Genomic DNA, 21,867 nt, shown 5'->3' with positions numbered 1-21,867 from the left:
ATCTAGTTATTTCTTTGCCCAGTTCCTGTAAAAATAGTTTACTTCTAGGAACATGTTTTATTAAACAGTCCTTATCTAGAAAAATGCATTTGTTTTAACAATTGCCTTATTTTCTTTAGGACAATAAAATAAAGCTTCATTCGTTTTCTTGGATATTCGATAAACATGCACCTATCCATCCTTAGTTCCAACTTACATATCTGCTTTCCCTTTCAGCACATATGCGGGATAATCCTATATCTGAACATGCCACAGACCAAGCTTACATTCAGTCCACAGTTCTATAGATGTCCCAGGTACTAGCTTAGAAGGAACTAAATTCAGAATGTAATTTGAAGTTTCCAGGAAATATTCCAAAAATAAATAAGGCAAATCTGAATAACACGTCATTAGTCTATCCATATCCAAAAGAGACTTATTTCTTCTTTCTACTACATGACTCTATTATGGAGTTTACGGTGTAGTCAATTGAGATGTAATCCCTATTCTGATATGTAACTAAAAAACTCTTTAGAGAGATGCTCGCCACTACAATCAAATTGTAGTAACTTAATATATTTCTTTGGTGCTTCTCTATTTCAAGTCTTAAAAACCTTGAATTACTTAATTCATTAAGACTTACAGTGCATCAAATAAATATATTAATATTTTGAGTAATCATTTATGAACGTCATAAAATACTCAAAATCTATCTCTTACGAGTATGTTCATTTAACCATACAAATCAGAAAGGATTCATTCTAGCTTATCACTAGTTTTATTTCCTTTTAAAGGGAAACATCTTTTAGTCAAATTTCCTTCCAAACAGGATCCACAAGTTGGTAGTGCCTCTACTTTCAATGAACCTTAAGGTCCATACTTGACCAACTTGAAATCCTATCCAGATTAATATGACTTAGATAAAAGTGCACAGATAAGTTTTACTCAATTTTGAAGAACATATTCTCTTATGAGGTAGACTAATATTGTTCTGTTCAGGAGAGACATCAATATATAATAACAAGGTCATGCATTCATGTACCACAAGAGATAAAGTGTTTATTAAGCTCAATAACTCAAGAGTTATTCGAAAAATAAAACAAATATCCATCTCTTATTTTGCCCAGAAACCGGAATTAAATTCCTTCTAACAAAAGTACATATATTGCATCCTTAAAATTAATGCCTTATCACTAAAAGAAAATTTTAACAAGTAATACGACAAATTGCATAAAATCATTGTGGAGTTGAGATAAAAATATTAAATAGATCATAATAAGTCAAAACACTGAATAGTAAAATTCAGACTGCATTCAATATTTATATACATACATGCATCTGGAATAATAAATTTCGATGGGAAAAGAATTATTCATGCAAAGTATATTATATAATGCAAGAATTATACAATCCAAAAATAAATAGAACCAACTCAGATGGAGAGCATACTATTATTTTCAGTCAATTGTATATAACTTTTTAATACAAAAATTTTAAAACACACTACACATATATGTCATGCATCTTGAATAGCAATTTCGATGGGAAAGAACTACTCATGCAACATACATATGCAATGCCAGATTATTCACTCCAATAATTAAAACAGACCCAACTCAGATGGAGAGTATACTGTTAATTTAAGTCAAGTGAACATCATTTTTAATAGCTCTAGTTTCATTGATCCAACATGTATACTCAGATGGAGAGTAAGTACACGATATCAATTACTAGTATTTCACCTAGTGAGCTTACAATAAATTTATCCGATATGGAGGAAGACCTAAAGTCAACGCATAAATTTATTACTCACTTGAAATTAATAGTGGAAGACCATAAAAATATAATTCTATCACCATTTAATCATGATTGTATTTTAGTTACAAAATTGATTCAACCCTTAAACTCAGATAGAGAGATAATACAGGTTATCAATAACTAGTAACTATATCCAGTGAGTTCATAATAAATTTATCCGATATGGAGGAAGACCTAATGTCAACACGTAAATTTACTATCTCGCTATAAATAAAAAAATGGAGATCATAGGGGTTAATTCCTATCACCACTTTATCACAACCACGAACATTTCTCTGAGGATTAAGTTTCATAATTTAAAAAAAATACTCACTACCCCATTTAAACAGTCTTAAAATACTAAAATTATTATTTTACACTGCATAGCAGTGATTATTGTTCGCTGGACTGTTTCTGATAAATACACCAAACTTCATATCAATCGGAGATCGTTAAAATCATAATCTCCAAAAATTGCGACCAAATTTGGAAAATTATCATTTTAAGCATTTTTTAAGAATTTAAAATATGACCTACATTTTTATCATATACCAATTCATGTCAAATCAACATGTGTTATCATGTTCCAGATTGGACATAAATAAAATGATAGAAAGAATGACTTTTCGTATGTAAATCGCATTTTAATCCGTCAAACCTCCAAAAAACTCATCTAAACGATCCCGAATCGTCAAAATACGATGTGATTCACTGCATAGCTGTGAGTTCTTCTTTAATGATCGCTTCCGATGATCCTATCGAATTTCAGGTCATTCGGAGATCGTGGAATTCATGATCGCCAAAACTAGACCAAATTCGAATAAATTATTTTTTTGGCATAGTTAGGATTAAATCCATGTGATTTGCATTCTTCATATATATCATATCAAGTTAAATCATATGCTTCAGATTTAACACAAATATAGCCGATATATAAAGAATAATTTTTCATATTTATAACAAATTAAATTTAATAAACTGCTTGAAAACCCATCTAAATGACCTCAAAATGCCAAAAAACAATATGATTCACTCCATAGCAGTGAGTATTTCTCACTAGATCGTTTTTGATGAACCCACCAAGTTTCAGGTCAATCGGAGTCCGTCAAATTCATGATCACCAGCTTGTAACCAAACTCAGAGAATAACCGTTTTAAGTAGTTTCATGAATTAAAATAAATATGATATTGATTTCCATTCTCCTTATAATTACACTATGAGCTCAAGACATATATTATGTTCTTCCTATTTCTAGGATATATAATATCTTCTTTTGCAATAAATTATCCTTTTATTAAATATATAAGAACCTGAGATATTATATTTTCTCCCGTTCAGTGAAAACCCCAATATCTCTTCTCATGGGTGGAGTTAGTTTCACTAGTACCCAAAGATAAATGCTCTTTTTCTAGTTATGAACCTCCACCATTAATGTAGATTTCTCAAGGATAATTTTCACATGGTATATTAAACATATTTTAATGACTCAAATAAATAGACCATTTTGTGGATCCTACTTATTAATCATAATGCTCAATCCATGAACAGATATAATTTCACATGTACAAATTTACTATGAATTTTTCATGAGTTCAAATAAACAAACCACTTTAGTGGTAACTATTTATTACTCATAAAATTCTCAATTTACAAGTGAATATATATTTAGCTCATAAAATTATTTTATGGTAGACCATAGATTAAAAGTCATACTAACATTATAAAACTCATACAACATACCATCATATTTCACTTAATTAGAACCTCCAATCAGAGAACAAAATTCTTCATCGAAAATCCAAACTAGTAATCACGTAGGGCATGAAAATATAAACTTAAATTTGAGAAATTTTTTATGCACAAACATGCCAAACGCTCCAATCATTAGTCATCCAGGATATCAAATAGAGAATTTTACTTTCTTACAAAATAATTATATCATTACACAATATGAATTATACCTTGTAAGACCTAGTCAATAAAATCTTACACCTCTATTATTGAATTTAATACAACAACACGTTTATTTGCTAATAGTCAATGTGTAAACCTATTATATGACTAGTATTTAATCATGGGGACCATGGGGAGTCATCCCCAACACCATTGAATTAAAAAAGAATTAAAATTATTAAGAAATAATTTCCAGAAAATAGAAAAATGTCCAAAACACAGTCCAAACGACCTCAAAATGCCGAAAAATACCATGATTCACTGCTAAAGCAGTGAGTTTTTCTCACCACGGCGTTTCCGATGGACCCACCAAATTTCAGCTCAATCGGAGTCCGTCAAGTTCGCTGACCTCCGAAAATTCCGGCTATTCGGTCAAAAACAGGTTTTGCGTTTTTCTAGGGTTTACCCCAAAAAATTCAGATAATCTCAATCAAATATCAATAAGAAAACATATATCTCATGATTATAAGAATAATCCATAAATTATGCACAGTTAATTCACAAAACAGCAGTGCAGTTTTTCAGAAAACCACATATATATGTAATTCAAAAAATGCACATAAACACCATATTCTTGTTTCATGAAAAACTTAGTTATCTAATTAGATGTGAGTGAGCTCTGATACCAATTGATGGATTATTATATGCAGCGGAAGCAATCCCAGTATCAAAATCACATGTAATTTAGACAACTAGCATAAACGGGATTTCACGGGTTACCTCTTGAAGCGTGAACATATCTCTTCTACCACGTGAGCCTTCAGTTCCATAACTTCTCAATGGAATCTCCATCACCCGCACAATCGTGATCCTCGAACGTTCCACGGTCTTCTACTGTGTTACCCAAATAATACCCGAAAATAGCAATTTCGTGTGGGCGAAATTTCTAGGAAAACTTGGCTGAAAATTTCAGCCACCATGTACTCATACCTCTAGGTGGAAAACCTTATGTATTTATAGCACAAGTTTTAAGGGTTAAGACCCTTTTCCAAAACCTGTTAGGTTTTCTTTTCCACCAGAAAAAGGATTCCTTTATTTCCTATTATTTAGGCACAGTAGGGACCACAGAATTTAATTAACAAGGCTTCCAATTATGGAATTAATTTGTAATTTTCGAAATTAATATCCACCATAATTAATTACGAATTATTCCACTAAAAATTCGTAATTACACTCCTTATTCAATTTCGAAATTCATCCATTAAATCTTATTTAACTCCCCATGTTAAGATTCAGATACGAATCAATTAAATTAAATTACTGACGATTTAATTTATTGATTATTTCCTTTAGACTTTCGCTTAACTTATTTCATGTGTCGGATACAAAATCCACCGGCCGGGTTTACACATGAAAACTTATAAGCTTTCATAAAGGTATATCATCAATCTCTAAACCGAGACATGGATTCCATCAACTAACTATTACTTCGCCAATGTATATTATTATTATCCAATTTACCAGGCATATTGACCCACGAAAGAATCTCGCCTTTTAATAAATCAAAACAATAATAATATACACAACTAATAATAATTATATCAAGATTAAGAGTATAAGTACATTTAATGGCTAGAGAGTTTATTTTATTAAGTCAGTATAAAATACTTATCTCTACCTGGTCCGTTCAATACATACAAAATGTACTAGCACAAGAAGTTGGAATTAAACCATTCCCATAATCAAGATTAATTATATTTAATCTTGTGCTACAATCATTCCTGATGGTTTGTCCAATTCCATCATTAGATTGTGAACTCAAACTTTATACTTATAAGAACTGATGATTTAATCTTTCGTGTATAAGCTAAAATCTATACACTAAATCATCTACTATATAAGCAAAGGACACAGACTATTATATGATTTATTTAAAACTTTATTAAAACTAAATAAACAATTATTTCATAATAGATACTATATCTAAACCAAACTCATGGTTAATAGTATATATCCCAACAGTTACCAGTGCAGTCTCTTCATAGATTCAGTTGTGCTTCACAATATTGGAAGACGTTAGTCTCTGGACCGTACTTTGCGACGAAGCATTTCAATAGTGCCAAGGATAACCAAAATGTACAAAATAAAAAAATTGTCTCGTACAACTAATGTCAGTTGTATGAGATACAAAATAAAATTTTTCGAATTTGCACTAAGGATGGTACAACTTCGTTCTATTCTTCTTCTTTATCATTGTTTCAATCGAGTGAAGATGTACAAAAGCTTGATTGCCCTTAAAATAATAAACGCATGTACGTAATATTATGTTGTTGCGATGGTTTGTTTCTGCTTTGGACTCATAGTGAACTTTTGCTGTGGAACCCATCCACAGGGAGGGCACTCAATAGTACTCCCTAATCCTGAATTTCGAACGACTTCTTGCACTTATGGAATGGGATATGACACAACTAGTGATGACTATAAGATTCTTAAGATTGAGAAGCCGGGTTGCCTTCGCAAAACACCTTATGAAATTCTTTAACTGAAGAGTGCGGTTTGTTGTAACGATCTGACTGGTCGTTTTGAGCAATTGCATCTGGTTCGGTAGTTTGAGGTCACGAGAAACTGTATATTATGTGTATCGACTTGCGGGCATGATTGGATTCTGTTTCCGGATGAATCGGAGTCGAATTGGAAGAAGGAATCTAGTCTTGGAAGCTTAAGCTGTGAGAATTTCATCGGAATTTGACTTTCGAGTAAACGGCCCCGGAATGAGTTTTGGATGATGTTAGTAGCTTCATATGATGATTTTGGACTTAGGTATACGTTCGTATTTGGATTTGGAGGCCCGTAGGGTAATTTGAGGCATTTCGGCGAAATTTGAAAAAGTTGAAGTTTGGAAAATGGAGAGGTTTGACCCATAGTTGACTTTTGTGTTATCGAGGTCGGAATGCGATTCCGAAAGTTGGAACAACTCCGTTATGTTATTTGGGACTTGCCTGTAAAAATTTGGTGTCGTTTGGAGTTGATTTGATATGGTTCGGACGCTTGGTTGCAATTCTAAAAGTTCTTAAAGTTCATTGTGATTTTCGTGCGTTTTGGCATCCGATTCGTGGTTCTGGAGGTTGTTTTGGTGTTCCGATCGCGCAAGCATGTTTGGGTTATGTTTTCATACTTGTGGAAGTGTTTGGTTTGGAGCCCCGAGGGCTAAGGTGAGTTTCGAATTAGCTTCAGAGTGTTTTGTTAATCTTTGTGTGTTCTGGTTCTGGTATCATTTGCGATGTTTATATCGCGAATGCGACTATCGCAATTGCAGAGCATCCTCGCATTTGCGAAGCCGGGCTACTGAGGAAAGGACTCGCATTTGCGAGGATTTTGCCGCTTTTGCGAGGCCTGTTGAGTTCGCATTTGCGAACTCCCCGTCACAATTGTGATGATGACAGTGTTGTTCCAGGCTCGCATTTGCGAAGCTTTCTTCGCTTTTGCGAGTTCGCATTTGCGAACCCAATGTCGCAAATGCGACATCTGCAGCCTGCTAAAAGATGAGTATTCCGAGTTTTTGCTTATTTTTCATATTCTTTGAACCCTAACTCCGAGAGTGGGCGATTTTGAGAGAAGATTTTCATACCAAATCGTTGGGTAAGTGTCTCGAATCAATTTTCAACTATATTTTGTGATTATATCTTAGATTTAACATCAAATTTATGAGAATCTAAAGGAAAATTTTGGAAATTTTTTGAAATCTTTCAAAAATGTAAAATGATGATTTGAGGGACCAAATGGTGTCGGAATTAGATAATTATTATATGGGTGAATTCGTATCGGAATTGGCATTTATTTTTTGTAAATTTTGTCGGGTTCCGAGGTGCCAGCTCGGGGAGTTGGCTTTTGTTGACTTTTTGAAAATTGTATAAAAATCATAATTTTGTTAATTGAAATTATTTTCTATTACATCGTTTGATGTATTCAAGTCATTTTTGGCTAGATTAAGCCGAGCGTTGATGAATTGGTAAAGGAAAAAAGCTAAATTGAGTATTGAATTGGCCGGATTGAGGTAAGTATCTTGCCTGCCCTTGTGTGGGGGCTTCCCCTTATGATTTAAGTCTTATATGCTAATTGTAGTCCGTGCATGCTAGGTGACAAGTGTGTGCTCGGACTTATATGTGGGAGCTTTAGGGTTCTTAGGTCCTTATATTCATTAAGTGAGAAGTTTTCCGATATGATTGGGTTTCCTAATTGTTTGTTTTACCTCTATATGCTCCATATGATGTTGTTAGCTTTCTTCTAACTCTTACTTGTTACTTGACCCTTATTTGTCTTAATTGAAGTGATTGTCTTCCTTATTATTTTGATACTTCTTGATTGTAAGTTCCTTCATGACTTCGTGCAAATATGTTACATGTCCAATTGTTGTGGTTACCGGTGTAGTTATCACGCGCTTATTATGTCTTGCTATTTTGTTAAGGTTATTGTGCTTCTTGATTTTTCCGTGATCCTTATTATGTGCTATTCATGCTTAAATTGACGATTATTCATGTTGAACAAGACTTATGATATTCTCTTGGTAATTGAACATTGTTGAGTATTGACTCAAGTTGAGATCTATATTGCGAAGCTAACTGTTGAAACAAGATTGGTTATTATTGGTTCTCTTGTCGGGATGTTATTGTTTCTATTATTGATTCCTTTGCCGGGATGTTATTATTTCTACTGTTGATTTCGTTACTGGGATGTTATTACTTCTATTGTTTGGGTGAGGAAGAGTGTAAAACACGAAAGGTGATGTCGTGCATGAAATTGTGATGAGTGTTAATGCACGAAGGGTGATGTCATGCCGATATTGTGAGTGTTAATGCCCGAAGGGTGATACCGTGTCATATTCTGTGAGTGTAAAAGCATGAAGGGTGATGTCGTGCCAGATTATTGAGAGTAAAAGCATGAAAGGTGATGTCGTGCCACATTATTGAGAGTAAAAGCACGAAGGGTGATGTTGTGCCACATTATTGAGAGTAAAAGAACGAAGGGTGATGTCATGCCATGATTATGAGAGAGTAAAGGCACGAAGGGTGATGCCGTGCCGTTTCTATTAATTTCTATGGTAAGGACGAGAGTAAAAGCTCGAATGGTGATGTCGTGCATTTGTTACTGTTTTACTATTTCTGTTGGTTCCAAAGTTGATATTTACCTTGCTCCTCTACTTACTTACTGTCAGTATTTGATGTTCCCCTCAATATTTGTCTCTCATCCCATTGAGTTATTGGTAATATCGTAATTTAAAATAAAGGAATTTATACCACGCTGCTTTGTATGATCTTTTTTTTATTTGAACTCGCCGTTATTATATATATATTTCAATACTTCAAATTTCAATAATTGTTACATTTTTAATTCAATTAGTTTCTCAATTATATCTCCTTTAACCGTCTGAGTTGTATTTTACTTAAAAAGGAATTTCTACTAAGTTGTAATTTATATAAATCTCATATTAAAGGTAATAATTCATTTGATGTCGTATTTTAATTGAAAAGGGAACTTTCTTCATTCAAATGAGTTCTGAAAATAACTTCATCTTTTCTTGCTGATTTCTTAATTGGTTTAGAAGTTGTACTCTACTTTAGGTTATGTAAATGGGACTCCTTAAACATCTTAATTGCATTGGTTATGGACCCTATGAACTGAGTAACATGATAATGTTGTTGCGCAAAGTAAGATAGAAACACGTGGGCACAAGGTGCCGGGTGTGCTAAAGGTTTGGAAGTTGAGGTTATGATATGAGACATCGAGTTCTGAGATGGCTGAAATTGCTCATCAGAAATGATATGATTAATTGAGTTGGCATCGTTTTCCTAATTTGAGTACATTCTACTTGTCTGCCTCCTAGCTACTTTAGTGTTGAGTTACTTGGTTATCTTTGGTTTTCATCCCTGCTTTCCCTTTATTGTTTCTGCTGATTATATTATATATTTTTTTTCTCACTGCTGTTAATATTACTTTGTTATCTTTATGTTGATAGCTTATTATCATATCTTGTTCAATTTATTTGACCAGTAGGTGTCTTGACTGTTCTTCGTCTCTACTCCACCGAGGTTAGACTTGATACTTACTGGACACCGCCGTGGTGTGTTCATACTATACTTCTGTACATTGTTGTGTACAGATCCAAGTATCTGATCGGTAATAGTTGTGCAGGTCATTGCAGTGCAGACTCAAGGTACACCTTCTGTTGCATTCGCAGGCCTCGGAGTCACCTTCATTTGTACTTATTTCTATTTGTTCCTTTGTTTCGGAACAGTTACATATTTATTTTGTATAACTACTCTTAGAAAAACTTATGATTTGTACCACTGATTTTGGAGAAATTGTAAATTTTTAGAGTTATTTAACTTAAAGTTAGTAAATATCAAAGTTATTTCAGTTAATGGTAGGCTTACCTAGTTTAGAGACTAGGTGTCATCACAACTCTTTCGGGGGGATTTTAGGTCGTGACAAGTTGGTATCAGAGCTCTAGGTTCATAGGTGTTATGAGTCATAAGCATGTTTAGTAGAGTCTTGCAGATCGGTACAGAGACATCTGTACTTATCTTCGAGAGGCTACCAAACTATTAGGATAATCTCACTTCGTTCATTCCTTATTGTGCGATATTGATTCAGCTTGATGTATATGACTTATGTTCCTTTACATCCACTCGTGCATGATGTTACGCTCTCAGTGTTCGCTATGCGCTAGTTATTTGCGATGCTACAGACAGACCACGAGGAAGTTAGGGATGCTCAGATATTGTCTGAACATGTTGTCCAGACTAAAGATACAAAGGTATTGAGAGACTATTCAATTATTCACATCGAGGCGCAGCGGTTTTCGCCATCTGGTTGATGAGTGCGAGCTTGGGAAGGTTTACTTGATTGGCTAGTCGTCGAGATCGTGGCGGGGTCGCGAGGTGGATGTTGATTGAGGATAGCTTGTGGTATTGGGGTGCCTTGTGATTTATGTTGTACAAGCTGTGAAGGTTTGTCTTGCGGATCATCAAACGTTGTTTTCTATGGCTTTGCACCAAGTGGAGGAGTCCAATAGCGCAATTCAGATTGCAGAATCAGATTTACATCAGTTTTGGCCTGAGGTATGTATATATGTGGTATTGGTAGGTCCCCGAATTTTGTGTATGACCAAGGTTTGAGATCTTGCTTGAGATGATGTTGGGGCTTACAGTATTTCTACGTCAATAATGGATCTACATTTCAGCATCAAGGGGAGTCGGAGGAACAACTTCAGGTTCACAGGAGGTCCATTCAGCGTGGGTATCGTGGTTGCGGTAGAACGGGGTGCTTCAGAGGAAATGTGACGGTTTATAAGCTTCTGGACTACGTGGTTTGTGTTAGGATCATCTGTATTTGGGACTTTGATTGGGATTATTACATGTCGACTATCCAAAGATATGGGTCAGTTTAGTAGTGTTGGGTCAGTATAGCAATGGAAGTAATTGGTCCTTTTGAATGGGAATTCTCTACTGGTATTTGTGGCAGCACTCTTGGATTGGATGATTTGTGTGACTCGGTCGAGTTGGGGAGACGCAGTCCTGATGGCTTAGTTGAGCGTGGGCGGATCTCGGAGGGTTCTCGATGGTTTGACAATGCCTTGAGTTGGATGTCTACTATGGGCATAAGGAATATGTGGTACATTGCGGTTTTCTCCTAAATCGGTATCTGAAATTAATAGAGTGTTGGCATTGCTAGCTATCATATGTGCAGAGTGTGCATTTTTGGAAAGGACCTTGAGTTTTGGTTTGAGGTGCGTGGCTGGTAGCATGGTGGTTACTCGGTTTTGAGGCTTTCGAGGTTCATGTTTTGTTACGCGGCCAGAAATTCTATATGAGTGGTTCAGCAGAATGATAGGTTGTGAGTGATATATTAGCCATTTAATTTGCGTAGTTGAGTTTAGGTATGGAAATTTTTGGTATTCTTGAGGTTTTGGGCTAGATGCCCTCATATGTGGACTATTTCCTGTTTGTGGATTGTGAAGAATCATTGAGGATGAGGTAACTAATAGCATGCATTATTGATAGGTCTCTGTGGATTTTTGGAAAAGATATTTACCTATTTGGAAATAATCAGGATTTGGGTTAGGGCTATTTGAAAGCTCAATGAGAATATGTATATTGTATCAGGTTAAATTTGTGTGCTCCTATGAGATTTTCATTTTGGTCATGTTATCAGGCAGAATGGATATTTTTTGTGCCCGTAGCCTATGTTATGTGCTACTCTTTTATGTTGTGCCACGCAGTGAGGTTGTATGATTATTTTCCACGCATGTTGTAATTCTGTTCAAGCCTTATGGATGCGGGTGAGATAGCACTCGCGATGTTAATTTGCTCATTGCACCTTGGTTGTGCTTGCTTCTTTCATGTTTATTTACTTCTATTGATCTTTCCCACAGTTATAATTGTGCACTCTGTTGTAATTGATATCAGTATTCATATGATCAGTGAACCCAAGCTTTTTGGCTTGATGAGTATTTGGGAGCGGGCTGCATGCCACAGTAGATGTTATGTGGGGCACCCTTTCCTTGTGTTTATTTGGTATTGTGTTTTCCCTCTGTTGGACAATTTGATGAAAACTATATTTTTATTGTTACACATGTTGTACATGTTAGATAATTCTTGTACTTTGCTTTTCTTTATTTGTGCTGCATAATTGAGTTAGTGTTGGTTTGGTGTACGAATTGTGTAGTGTGAGAATCTGTGTGGTTCCGTAACGAGTTTTTAGTTGGGCTGCTTGTATTGGCTGAGATGAGGTTCTTAGACCTGAGATTAGTACTATGGTATTGGGGGTGGGGAGTGTTTGGAAGTATGTGGTTGTTTCTGCTAAGAGTTGAGTAACGGCCCTTGGCGGGCGAGAGAGCTTCTTGACTTGTTAACTTCATGGGCGGCTATGAGTTCCCGCATATTTCTTTATCATAGGCAGTTTTGTGGAGGTCTGGAACAAGGTGATAATCAATGAGAAGTGTACTGCCGGCATCCAGGATGTTATTTGAGCAGCTATGGTGGTTAGTTATTGCTTCGAGTATTTGAGTTGTGTGGAACAACATGTGATTATATTCTGGATTGAAATTTTGGCTTGATTCAGCTTGTTCAGGTTCATGCAGTGTGATGATGTGGGATTCGGGTCCTATAATGAACTTCAGATGTTGAGGTTTGGGTTCTGTCCTAAGGGTATAGACCAAGGATGAGATGAGACCTTCAGTTAAGTTGCATTATCAGTCCTACATAGGTTTGGGTGATGTGGAATCACCCCCGGGTGTATGTATGGTGAGCTCATGCAGTGGTTTGATGGCTTTGGAACGACTCCGGGCATATTCGAGGACGAATGTATGTTTAAGTGGAGGAGGATGTAACGACCCGACTGGTCGTTTTGAGCAATTACGTCCGGTTCGGCAGTTTGAGGTCACGAGCAGCTTCATATTACGTGTATCGACTTGCGGGCATGGTTGGATTCTGTTTCCAGATGAATCAGAGTCGAATTGGAAAAAGGAATCTAGTTTTGGAAGCTTAAGAGGTGAGAATTTGATCGGAATTTGACTTTTGAGTAAACGACCCCGGAATGAGTTTTGGATGATGTTAGTAGCTTCGTATAATGATTTTGGACTTAATCGTACGTTTGGATTTGGATTTGGAGACCCGTTGGGTAATTTGAGGCATTTCGGCGAAAGTTGGAAAAGTTGAAGTTTGGAAAATGGAGAGGTTTGACCCATAGTTGACTTTTGTGTTATCGAGGTTGGAATGTGATTCTGAAAGTTGGAACAGCTCCGTTATGTCATTTAGGGACTGCCTGCAAAAATTTGGTGTCGTTTGGAGTTGATTTGTTATGGTTCGGACGCTTGGTTGCAATTCTAGAAGTTCTTGAAGTTCATAGTAATTTTCGTTTGTTTTGGCATCTGATTCGTGGTTCTGGAGGTTATTTTGGTGTTCTGATCGCGCAAGCAAGTTTGGGTTATGTATTTAGACCTATGGGAGTGTTTGGTTTGGATCCCCGAGGGCTCGAGTGAGTTTCGGATTAGCTTCAGAGTATTTTGTTAATTTTTGTATGTTCTGGTTCTGGTATCATCGCATTTGTGATGTTTATGTTGCAAATGCGACTATCGCAATGGCAGAGCATCCTCGCATTTGGGAAGCTGGGCTGCTAAGGAAAGGACTCTCATTTGCGAGGATTTTGTCGCTTTGGCGAAGCCTGTTGAGTTCGCATTTGCGAACTCACCGTCGCAATTGCGATGATGACAGTGTTGTTCCAGGCTCGCATTTTCGAAGCTTTCTTCGCTGTTGCGAGTTCACATTTGCGAACTCAGTGTCGTAAATGTGACATCTGCAGCCTGCTAAAAGCTGAGTATTTCGAATTTTTGATCATTTTTCATATTCTCTGAACCATAACTCCAAGAGTGGGCGATTTTGAGAGAAGATTTTCATACCAGATCGTTGGGTAAGTGTCTCGAATCAATTTGCAACTATATTTTGTGATTATATCTTAGATTTAACATCAAATTCATGAGAATCTAAAGGAAAATTTTGGGAAAATTGTGAAATCTTTCAAAAATATAAAATGATGATTTGAGGGACCAAATGGTGTCGGAATTAGATAATTTTTATATGGGTGAACTCGTATCGGAATGGGCATTTGTTTTTTGTAAATTTTGTCGGGTTCCGAGGTGCAGGCTAGAAGAGTTGACTTTTGTTGACTTTTTGAAAATTATATAAGAATCATAATTTTGTTAATTGAAATTGTTTTCTATTACATTGTTTGATGTATTCAAGTCGTTTTTGGCAGCGTTGATGAATTGGTAAAGGAAAGAGCTGAAGTGAGTATTGAATTGGCCGGACTGAGGTAAGTATCTTGCCTAACCTTGTGTGGGGGACTTCCCTTTAGGATTTGAGTCTTCTATGCTAATTGTAGTCCGTGCATGCGAGGTGACAAGTGTTTGCTCGGATTATTTGTGGGAGATTTGCCTTTAGGGTTCTTAGGTCCTTATATTAATTAAGTGAGAAGTTTTCCGATATGATTGGGTTTCCTAATTTCTTATTTTACCTCTATATGCTCCATATGATGTTGTTAGTTTTCTTCTAACACTTACTTGTTACTTGACCCTTATTTGCCTTAATTGAAGTGATTGTCTTCCTTATTGTTTTGATACTTCTTGATTGTGAGTTCCTCCATGACTTCGTGCAAATATGTTACATTTTCAATTGTTGTGGTTACCGGTGTAGTTATCACGCGCTTATTATGTCTTGCTATTTTGTTAAGGTTATTGTGCTTCTTGGTTTTTCCGTGATCCTTATTATGTACTTTTCATGCTTAAATTGATGATTATTCATGTTGAACAAGACTTATGATATTCTATTGGTAATTAACCATTCTTGAGTATTGACTCAAGTTGAGATCTATATTGCGAAGCTAACTGTTGAAACAAGATTGGTTATTGTTGGTTCCCTTGTCGGGATGTTATTATTTTTATTATTGATTCCCTTGCCGGGATGTTATTGTTCTATTGTTGATTTCCTTGCCGAAATGTTATTACTTTTATTGTTTGGGTGAGGAAGAGTATAAAGCACGAAGGGTGATGTCGTGCATGATATTGTGAGTGAGTGCTAATGCACGAAAGGTGATGCCATGCCGATATTGTGAGTGTTAATGCATGAAGGGTGATACCATGTCATATTCTGTGAGTGTAAAAGCACGAAGGGTGATGTCGTGCCACATTATTGAGAGTAAAAGCATGAAGGGTGATGACGTGCCATATTATTGAGAGTAAAAGCACGGAGGGTGATGTCGTGCCACCTTATTGAGAGGAAAAACACGAAGGGTGATGTTGTGCCATGATTATGAGAGATTAAAAGCATGTAGGGTGATGCCGTGCCATTTCTGTTGATTTCTATGGTGAGGACGAGAGTAAAAGCAAGAAGGGTGATGCCGTGCGTTTGTTACTGTTTTACTATTTCTATTGGTTCCAAAGTTGATATTTACCTTGCTCCTCTACTTACTTACTGTCATTATTTGATGTTACCCTCAATATTTGTCTCCCGTCTCATTGTGTTATTGGTAATATCGTAATTTAAAATAAAAGAATTTATACCACGCTGTTTGTATGATCTTTTTTTTATTTGAACTCGTCGTTATTGTATATATATATATATATATATATATATATATATTTCAATACTTCAAATTTCAATAATTGTTATATTTTTAATTCAATTAATTCCTCAATTAAATCTCCTTAAATCGTCTGAGTTGTATTTTACGTAAAAAAGAATTTCTACTAAGTTGTAATTTATTTAAATCTCATATTAAAGGTAATATTTCATTCGATGTCGTGTTTTAATTGAATAAGGAACTTTCTTCCTTCAAATGAGTTCTGAAAATAACTTATCTTTTCTTGTTGATTTCCTAATTGGTTTAGAAGTTGTACTCTACTTTAGGTTATGTAAATGGGACTCCTTGAACATCTTAATTGCATTGATTATGGACCCTATGAACTGAGTAACATGATAATGTTGTTGCACAAAATGAGATAGAAACACGTGGGCACAAGGTGCCGGGTGTGCTAAAGGTTTGGAAGTTGAGGTTATGATATGAGACATCGAGTTCTGAGATGGCTGAAATTGCTCATCAGAAATGATATGATTAATTGAGTTGGCATCGTTTTTCTTATTAGAGTACATTCTACTTGTCTGCCTCCTAGCTACTTTAGTGTTGAGTTACTTGGTTATCTTTGGTTTTCATCCCTGCTTTCCCTTTATTATTTCTGCTGATTATATTATATATTTTTTTTCTCACTGCTGTTAATATTACTTTGTTATCTTTATGTTGATAGCTTATTATCATATCTTGTTCAATTTATTTGACCAGTAGGTGTCTTGACTGTTCTTCGTCACTACTCCGCCGAGGTTAGTCTTGATACTTACTGGGCACCGCCGTGGTGTGTTCATACTATACTTCTATACATTGTTGTGTATAGATCCAGGTATTTGATCGGTAATAGTTGTGCGGGTCATTGCAGTGCAGACTCAAGGTACACCTTCTGTTGCATTCGCAGACCTCGGAGTCACCTTCATTTGTACTTATTTCTATTTGTTCCTTTGTTCGGAACAATTACGTATTTATTTTGTATAACTACTCTTAGAAAAACTTATGATTTGTACCACCGGTTTTTGGAAAATTGTAAATTTTCAGAGTTATTTAACTTAAAGTTAGTAAATGTCAAGGTTATTTCAGTTAATGTTGGGCTTACCTAGTTTAGAGACTAGGTATCATCACGACTCATGCAGAGGGATTTTGGGTCGTGACATTTGTGAAGAAAAATTAATCAACGTCCTCGTTGCCTTCGAGATAGGTTTTCTGATAAGGACTCTTTGGTATTTTTTTTCATGGAATGTTTCACTGGATTGGTGGCGATAGATCATTTCATGGTTACATTTATGTTTAACCAAAAAATAGAATTTCAGTCAAAGCTAGAATTTAGAAGAACACGGGTTACTGATAATCAAAAGAATATGCAAATGAAAGTAATTTGGGGTAATTAGAGTATAATCAGGAGAAAAAACAAATAAATCAAAGTATATTCCGATAATATCTCTTGTCCCTACAATTGATCAGATACCTCCCTTTTATAGGTATCTTGAAGATATGAGTTTTTCCCAAATCATAATGAGGCTATTATGAATAATTAAAGACATTGAATGATACGTTACATAATCATTATAATCAATATAAATTCTCTAACGTATCCAGTATTTAATGCCTGCCAAATTTTGTATCTGCGCTCTTTACTATGGTCAGATCCATTCCTTTTGATTCTTGGATATAAATGACTTAAACAGGTATGGCCACCTGTGTCTCTTCCTTTGTCCTTGCTCGTTTCTATTGTTTCTCATGCCTCTTGTCTAATTATAATTCTTTGACTATTTGACCAGTCCACGTGTCTCGACATGTCATCTTTATATAAATGTAATTTTTTCCAATACAGATAGTCCCCCCACTTTCCATTTATTCATCAGTTGAATATTTGGGAAGTGGATTTCATTAAAACGAGAATTTTGTCACCATTAATGCTATGACAAAATTGACGCTTCAATTGTCACTTCCATTTAATACTCCGTACACGTATCAATTTTCCATTGGTTCTGCAGTTTTTGCAGCCTTTTTCAAGGTTTTTATGGTTCCACTATTTACGAAGTGCCAGTTATCATAATTGTGATCCTTCTTTCACTGCACTTTTACCTTTGGCGGTCGATTATCAATATAAATATAACTTCTTCCCTTGTCTTTTACCTCATAAAGTTTTATTGAACACTTAATTTCTCAATTCTCTGTTTACTTCTTCTTTACATCATTCCTCTTCGATATGTCTTGACCAAACCCTCACTCTCGAGAAGTCTCTATTGTTTATTCTTTCCCCAATGCCCCTGTTAGGCATAGAAGGGGAGGTAGGCTTCGTAGCTTAGGATCTACTCGAGGTGGTTTGTTTATGCCTTCTTCTAGTTCTGTTCCTTCTTCCAGAACCAGAGGTTCCCTTTCTTACAAATCTTCTTCTAGGAGTAAAGAACCTTCTGAACCATTACGTGTGCCTTTAGTAGAAGAGATAGTCCCTACAGAATTATCTTTTTACCACGATAGGGAATCTCTTAGAAACCAGATTTCCGCTTTAGATCGTGTCGATACTTACCCCACTCAAATTACAGAAGTTTTAACTCATGTGGTTCGTAAGGACTGTCATTGGAGTAACGATTTTTCCATTATTATCCCTAATCCGAATCAGAGAATAACTTCTTATTTAACTGGGTTTTCTTTTGTTTACACATACGCTTTTACTTTAGGGTTCAGACCAGCGATTGATCCAGTCATTCTCAAATTTTGCCGTTTCTTCAACGTCTGTTTGGGCTAAATTGGTCCGATCATATGGAGGGTTTTTGCCTGTTTAAGGCATTTAGCCGCTAAAGCTGAAGTTCTTTTTACTTTCCCCCACTTGATTCATCTTTACTCACCTAGGCTTTTTCGCAATGGTATTTTTACACTAGTAGCCAGGAGTAAGAGGGTTTTGGTGAGTCCCAAAGATGAAAAAGACCGCGGCTGGTATGCCCGATTTGTTGCTGCCCCCACTGTTGGTTTAGTGGGTGAGGATAATGTTCCCTTCCCTGAGAAGTGAAATTTTGCACGTAAGTCTTTTAACCTTCTCGTACCTTTTTCCTTCAAGTTTGTCAACTTCTCTAATTTTGCTTTTGTTGTTTTTTTATTAACTACCATGGGAGTTGTGGGGGATGTTCCCAACTTCCGTGGTTGGGTAGATAAATTGGTGAAAATCGCATCGATGGATGGTAGGTCTTGGAAAATACTTTCTAACCGTTTTGGTTGGAAGGTAAAGACTCATGGTAAGAATTTATATTTTTTGTGTCTTTTGTGTCTATATTCTCTTTTATTGCTCTAATTTTTATCCTTCTTTTCGTCAGGATTTGCTATTCGATGAGTTACTGCTGAAGCAGTTGCGGCTTCTCATGTTTCCTCGGGAACCCGTACTCCTTCAGGAACCCGTATCTCTCTAGAAAGAGCCCGGGAAATAGTTTTGGGTTCTTCTTCTGCAAAAAAGGAAAGCTGCAAAAGAGGAAGACTCTGAAAAAGAGGGAGATGAGGGCTCCCTGGTGACAAGGCCTCGAGTTAGGAGACGCATCGTCTCTGATGACGAAGCTAAAGTGTCGATTTCTCTTACTGAACCTATTGAAACTCTAATAACAATTCCTGACGATGACGTCACTCCCCACGATACCTGTGAGTCTATTGACCAACTTTTCATCAGCAGATTTGGCCATGAAGATGTAGGACCTATTTAAGAAGAAGTACCCTTATCTTCTTTTCCAACTCCTGTGCTTGTGGTTCCTTCCTTACCGGCCCCAACTATTTCCGTTCCTTCTTCTACTGCTTTCACCTCTTCTCCGGCTCCTCCTTTGACTATTCCCCCTCCTATCGTTCATTATACAGAAGCGGGATCTTCAAGTAGAAGTGCCGCTATGAGGCGGGTAACTATTGAATTTCCTACTGAGAGCAGCCTTTGCAGAAAGTCAGGTCAGGCAGATGTATGGATGGAGCCTTTAATCGGCCCAATTGAAAAAGCCAAGTTGGAGAGTCATAGTTCCCTTACTTTAATGAATGATATCGTACATGCTACTTTGAAGGTACTTTCCTTCTCTTCCTTTTTTGCTTTATAATTCGACTATCTTTGTGGATTCTTACTTCCTTTTCCCCTTTTTAGGCCAACCTTATTGGCACAGAAATGATGAAAAGAATCGCCCCTTTGGAGAAGATAGCACGTGACTCTCAGTTGGAAGCAATCAATTGGAAGGGGCAATTTGAGAGTGCATAGATTGATATAGAAGACTTACAAGTGAGCAAGAGTAACTTAGAGCAGCGAGTGCGGGCTTTAACTTCAGAATTGGCGGTTACAAAAGCTTCTTCAAGCCAAGCATAAAAAGAAAAATAATGTCTCGAGTCCTCCTTCTTAGAGCAACTATCTAAATCTAGTGAAGAGATCAGAGAGTTAAAAGCTCTTTTGGACCAAAAGGAAGTTTACGCTGGGGAGCTCGTGCAAAACTTGACTCAAGCACAAGAGGACCTCAAAATCTCTGTTGATAAGGTGCGTACTTTAAAATGCTCCCATGCCTCTCTTCAAGCTTCCCACAACTCCACCTTGGCTGAAAATGATGAGCTAAAGAATGAGATCGCTGCTTAGGAAAAGGATTATGAGATCCTTGAAGAAAAATCTGTTGTCGAGACAAGTTGGACATTTTTGAATTATCGTCGTGATACCCTACTTGAAGTTGGTCAAGAAAACTTCAACCTGGAGTTAGAGTTAGCTAAGATCAACGGAACCATTGAAAAGGCTCAACAAACTCAGGACTTCCGTTCTCTCGTGGCTGAAGCTCCCGTGAATGTTGAAGCTGATATGGGTATCCCAATTCTTTCAAGCCCAATCGAATATGTTGCTACAAGCCAAATTGAAACCACATCTATTGATGTAGCTGCCCAAATTGAACCCACTGCTGTTGATGCTCCTGCTTCGGTTCCTCAAACTTCTCACTGACCGGTTTTGAACATTCTAGTGATTTTGCTTTTGTTTTGGAAAACCATAATCAGACCCTTAACTTTATTTGAGGGTTGATTTTGAAGTCGTAAGTCCCCAAGTCTTTTATGGGGCAATCTATATAAACAATCTCGTAGTTTTATGACTAAGTTTGTACTTAGTCTTAGATTTTTAGATAATAAGAAGTCTTCGTGTTATTATTATAAACTTCTGTTTTCTTTATTCTTGCCTTAATTTTTAAGGACTTACAGAATAATTTGCATTTTTATTCTTCGAAAATGCTTCTGTTATCCTCATGACTAATTAATTTGAACATGAGTTTTATAAAAGAGGGCCCTTTTATATTTCGACACTTAATGAAGTAGACGTCTCAACTTCATAATGGTGTTAACATACGATAAAAGAAATAGGAACACACATGTTTCTTTGAAATAACTTTGACAAGTTGTTATTGGAACTTATAATACTTTACATGTATTTGAAGTACATCTATAACTTTCTCGTAACTGTTTTTCTTGTAACAAATTTTTACAAAAGAGGAGTAATAGGTACTGGGTTTTTCCTTATAACCCGTTTTAGTATATGTCATTTACCCTAATACCCTAACTATAATGAGGTTTTTTTTTCTTTAGCCTCAGCTCGTGGCTCTATCTCGTAAATTTTACTCTGCACTTGAATCTTTTAGGCTTAATTTTCCCTCAATCTTCTTTGCCTTCTTTATACACATGTCTATGTATATTATGTAGTCCCCCAAGTATTTGAGTGTTGAAGTATGAAGTCTAGAGCACTTGATAGTTCCTCTCATTTGGTCCTTTTCCTGAAAAGGAAAAACATACGGGACTCGGAGGGGTGATTATAGATGAAGACTGCATACCCCGTATTTATTTCTATCAGAATAGTTGTAACCCTAGGCCAGGAATTTTAGGTTACTCTATGTGCCTTACAGTTCGTGACTCATCATTTAGTACGGGATAGCTTTTTGCCTATCATCTAAAATCGTTAGTAAAATTTTAACAATTCAAAAATGAAATATAAAATGGTTATACCTGACCGTGGGTTTCCCTTAGAAATAGTATCTCTTCAAA

This window comes from Nicotiana sylvestris, chromosome 5, assembly GCF_000393655.2.
Source record: "Nicotiana sylvestris chromosome 5, ASM39365v2, whole genome shotgun sequence".
NCBI lineage: Eukaryota > Viridiplantae > Streptophyta > Magnoliopsida > Solanales > Solanaceae > Nicotiana > Nicotiana sylvestris.
This window is presented reverse-complemented; position numbering follows the sequence as displayed.